Source organism: Micropterus dolomieu, linkage group LG09 (assembly GCF_021292245.1).
Source record: "Micropterus dolomieu isolate WLL.071019.BEF.003 ecotype Adirondacks linkage group LG09, ASM2129224v1, whole genome shotgun sequence".
NCBI lineage: Eukaryota > Metazoa > Chordata > Actinopteri > Centrarchiformes > Centrarchidae > Micropterus > Micropterus dolomieu.
In genome coordinates, this window is record NC_060158.1 from 3,008,388 (window position 1) to 3,013,914 (window position 5,527).

A 5,527-nucleotide genomic window follows, 5' to 3' on the forward strand; every position below is an offset into this window, starting at 1 on the left:
CAGTAGAAACCGTTAGGAAACGGCTAACACAAGACAACACCCTGGACAACAGAACTAGACTCAGCCCTGACCAAATCTGCAAATTACTCGACCTCTGTCTAAACACCACCTACTTCCAGTACAACGGAGGATTCTACAGACAGAAGCATGGCTGTGCCATGGGCTCACCGGTATCAACTATTGTGGCAAACATCTACATGGAAGAAGTGGAGAACAAAGCCCTCAACTCCTTCAGAGGAACAGCACCAAGCCACTGGTACAGATATGTGGACGACACCTGGGTCAAAATTAAAAGCCAGGAAGTGCAAGCCTTCACAGAACACATCAACTCTGTGGACAGCAATATCAAGTTCACACGAGAAGATGTTCACAACAACAGTTTGGCCTTCCTGGACTGCGCTGTACACATTGAAGAGGACAGGAGCCTGCAGATTGGTGTTTACAGAAAACCCAAACACACAGACCAATACCTACTCTTCGACACAGTGTGCCAGGTTTGTGCATGATATGAAATGAAATAATTTTGCAGAGACGTCTGTATTATTTGAAAGGGGGGAGTGTCAGTGAGGGACCCGGGCCTTGTTGATGATGTTAGCTGCAGACGGTAAGAAGCTGTTTGTGGCGAGAGGTTTTGGTCCTGATGGACCGCAGCCTCCTGCCAGAGGGGAGGAGTCTGAAACAGTTTGTGCCCAGGGTGGGAGGAGTCAGCTGCAATCTTTCCTACTCGCCAGTGCACCATCATTGTCTCTGGCAGGCTGAACTTCTTCAGCTAAGTACATCCTCTGCTGGGCCTTCTTGGTGAGGGAGGTGATGTTCAGCTTCCACTTGAGATGATGGTGCCCAGGAAGTGGAAGGAGTCCACAGTGGTGACTGGGGAGTCACACATGATGATAGGGGAGGGTGGGGCTGGGCTCTTTCTAAAATCCACGACCATCTCCACGGTCTTGAGAGCGTTGAGCTCCATGTGGTTCTGGGTGCACCAGGTCACCAGATGGTCGATCTCCCACCTGTAGGCGGACTCACCCCCACCAGAGATGAGCCCAATGAGGGTGGTGTCATCTGCAAACTTCAGGAACTTCACAGACTGGTGACTGGAGGTGCAGCTGTTAGTATACAGGGAGGAATGCAGAGGGGAAAGAAGGCAGCCTTGAGGGGAACCGGTGCCGATGGTCCTGGAATCAGAGACATGTTTTCCCAGCTTAACATGCTCCTTCCTGTCCATAAGGAAGTCTGTGATCCACCTGCAGGTGGAGTCATGAACGTCCAGCTGGGAGAGCTTGTCCTGCAGCAGGGCCGGGATGATGGTGTTGAAAGCAGAGCTAAAATCCACAAACAGGATCCTCACATAGGTTCCTTGGGAGTCCAGTTGCTGGAGGATGAAGTGAAAGGCCATGTTAGCTGCATCGTCTACAGACCTGTTGGCTCTGTAGGCGAACTGCAGGGGGTCTAGGAGAGGGTTTGTGTTTGATGTTAGGTGGAACACCACAAGGCACTCAAAAGACTTCATTACCACAGAGGTCAGGGCGACAGGTCTATAGCCATTTAGTTGTGTGGTCCTTGGTTTTCTGGGGACAGGGATGTTGGTGGAGGCTTTGTGGATGTGGAGACAGAGTCTCAGACAGAGTCAACTGCTTTTCGGGGTTTCTGCCTCCTGAAAAGTCTGCTGACTTCCCTCTCCAGGATGGTAAGAGAGGGGGAGGAGGTGGGGGATGGGATGGTGGACTGTGGCCGATCAGTGGTGTGACGGGGGATGGTGTCGGGTCTGTCCCATTGTCTTTCTAAGCGACAGTAAAACTGGTTCAACTCGTTGGCAAGGCGTGAGTCGTGGGGAGATTTAGGTTTGTAGCTGGTGATCTGTCTGAAGCCTCTCCAGACAGAAGCAGAGTCATTTCTTGAGAACTGGTGTTGTAGTCTCTCTGAGTACAGATGTTTAGCATCTCGCATCGCCTTGCTAAACCTGTACTCCTGACTCCTTAAACCTGGCCCGGTCTCCACTCCTAAACGCCTCTTCCTTTTCCAACCTCAGGTGTCTGAATTTGGCTGTGAACCAGGGTTTGTCATTGATATAACTCACCCTGGTGCGTGTTGGTATACAGCTGTCCTCACAGAAGCTGATGTAGGACGTCACAGCTTCTGTAAACTCATCCAGATTGTTGGTAGCAGTCCTGAAAACATTCCAGTCAGTGCAGTCCAAACATGCCTGAAGATCCTCTACAGCTTCACTGGTCCAGTGCTTTGAATCAGGAATCAGGTGGACCATGACGTAATCAGAATGTCTCAGTGGAGCGCGTGTGATGGCGTGATAGGCACTGCTAACTGTGGTGTAACAGTGATCTAAAGTGTTCCCCTCTCTGGTTGGGCACTTTATAAACGAAAAAGTCTATATTTGGGGCTTTCTTGGCTGAGGTTTCCTTTGTTAAAGTCACCAAGAGCAATAACAAGGGAGTCTGGGTTTGTCTGCTCCACATACAGTATCCGGTTGGCCAGCATGCACTGTTTTTCCCCACCAGAAGTTTGTCCAGTTTGTTGCACAATGATCGCACGTTGGAGAGAAATATTGCTGGTAGCGGTGTGCCAGCGGAGGCGCACGAGCGACCTGGCTCATTTCCCTCTCTTACGGCGCTTCACAGCGCGAACAAGAACAAGCGAGCCCTTCACTAAAATGTCCAATAATTCTACTGATGACGCAAGAAAAGTGGGAAATAAATCTGCTGGAGTTGTTCCCCTGATGTTTGTGAGCTCTTCTCTGGTGAAAGGGGTCCGGGAATCACAGCCGAAAACTGAGTTAACACACCAAAACAAAACAAAACTAGAACTGCAAGCAGTTGTAAGCGGGGTCCAAGCCCCCTGGCGCCAGCTGCGCCCCTCGCCCCACAGAGGCCGTGTATAAAATTAATGTACATCTATAGAAATGTTATTTCATATATGATTAATAGCGCCACCTAGAGGCCGATTGACACTACATTTCATACAGCTCCTTGGGAAGTTGTGCCAGATAAGGTCCCCAGGTTTGGTGTAGATTGGTCATTCTAAACCTAAGATATGACATCACATCCTGTTTTTACCGTTTTTCGTAAACATTTGTTTAGCTTATAATTGGAACAAATTATTCAGGGTAAATAGCGCCACCTAGGGGTTAGTTACACCAAAATTTGCACAGCCCCTCAGGGAGGCATGCCACATTAGCCCTCCAAGTTTGGCCTCACTACAGCACACATTCATAAACGTTATATCTACGTGTTTGGGGGATGCTGCCGATTCGTATGTACAGGACTTTTGTGCGATGACGTTTTCATTTTACCATATCGCGAAAACTGTAAAACCTATCTTGATTAACTCCTCTGAAACGGCAAGTCCGATCGGCACCAAACTTGGCACAGACCATCTCTGGACCAAGCTGATAAAAGGAAATTTTGATCCGACAAAAAATGTCCCAATTATAAGCTAAATGGGGGGGCAAATGGGGAACAAATTACCCAAATTTGGTATCAGTCGGACTCGTGGTTATGGAAATATGAAATGCATGTAAGTAAATGGGATTTTTTTGACGTCTTTAATCTAGAGTAACAGCGCCGCCTATGGGCATATTTTCAACTTTGGTGCCTGCAGTCAGGAGACCATGCTGTGTCGATTGGCCATTCCAAACCTAAGATATGACATCACTTCCTGTTTTTAGCATCTTTCGCAAACATTTGTTAGCTTATAAATCTGGACATTTTGGGATTGGACCCCTAACAGAGCACACCTAACACCAAGGCAGCTATACGCAGCGCCATCTTGTTCAATGCATGTACAGTGTAAGTTACACTGAGTAATGAATAGAGACTGCAGCTCTGCAACTTGTCAAGATAACAGCGGAGTTACTTTGTGTGTAACTCCCCCGCACAATCGGCACAACACAGACATATGACTCAGTCGATCAGACAGTCAACTATAGGCAAGATTCTGATTCGACTGTGTAAATCCTAAATCGGGGATAGCCTTATTCAAAATAAAATGTTTTTTGTTTTTTTATTATTATGGACATTATAAGGCTTGAAAAGAGGTATGTCAGAGAATGTTGTCAGCTTATCACAGTTGGCCATGGTTAGTACTACATCTAACCTCTGGCACACAGTCACCGAGTCTATGTATTTCTACAGAAGGGTCAACCAAACCAGTAGTTATAGAAGTTAAGTAGATGTTCAACACTCAGAAAAGAATCAGAATTATTATTATTTTTTTTAATCACAGGTACTAGTCCAGCTGTAATAGCTAAGCGGAAAGCTTCCAATCAGAGAACTGATGCAAACGCATAAGTCCCTTAAACCAGCATTCAATCGAACGGCCAGCAGGGGCCGATTATTTTGTTTGCAAAAATAAGTCCGGTTCCATTAAAAATAATGGTAAAATTTTCCTAATGATTTTATGGTCTCAATCACTAGTTTCATGTCTTCTTCAATACAACATGATGTTCATTCAGTATATAATGGTCCCATTTAGATGAAAATAGACCATAAAGCAGAGTATGCTTCAGGGCGGGATTATCTATGATATCTACGGACAAGTCAGTCAGGCTAGAGTGACTCGTACCCATGGCACTGTACAAATTTAACCATCGCCGTCGAAAAGGCTTATTAAGAGTTGGCTGTTCACTTTCTCTGGTGAGTACATTTAGTTTTAAGACTGTTGCTCTCTAGACAAAATTATCACCCCGGTTAACGTGAATTACATATGCACCTAGCTAAGAAAGCTTGCTAGCGTCTTATCCAAATATGGTCACGTCTGGGGCCGCTGGTTGCAAAAACTCAACTGGGAGGCGCGCTATTGGCCAAATTGGAGGCTTCAAAACGGCAGTCCACAAAGTGAACGTCACAATGACCACATCCACTTCTTATATACAGTCTATGGCTACAGTCTATGGAATAGCACAGCATACACATTCGGCTGAATTCTGTCTTCGTCACAGCTGAAGTCAGTGATTAGGCAAGTGTAATTTGATGGACACCAGGACATGACTTAGTGCAAGAAACCAGGAAACAAGTCATCTTTACCGTCTCATAGTGTAACAGACACATCCTCCACGACAGCTCGTACAGTCTTTTACACTGATGAGCATCTGATAAGACCATCATCCCCAGGCAGTTGGAGGAGTGCAGGTTTTTTTCTAAAAACTCTGCGGCTGCATCACGGATGTCATGAAACTGCAACATGTCCCCTGCCTCTAACAATGACTCCGCATTCTCCTCATTAATGATGACTCGAGAAGAATAGGCAAAGTCCAGCAGAAGCTCCAAGACCTGAAAGAGTAGAGAATTAAGTAGTATTGTTAACAGTGTTTCCGTTTTAATTAAAATTTTCAAGATTAATTTTCAATTTTAATTCCATAATGAATGCAATTTAAGACCTACAGTATTTCACGTCCATACTGGCAAAAGAAAGTATGAAGGATATGAAGGAAAATCCCACCATTCCAGAGACCCAGGATGAGGAGGAGGTGAAGGAGAAGGAGAAGAAGGAGAAGAAGAGTCGCATACAGAAAAGCTGG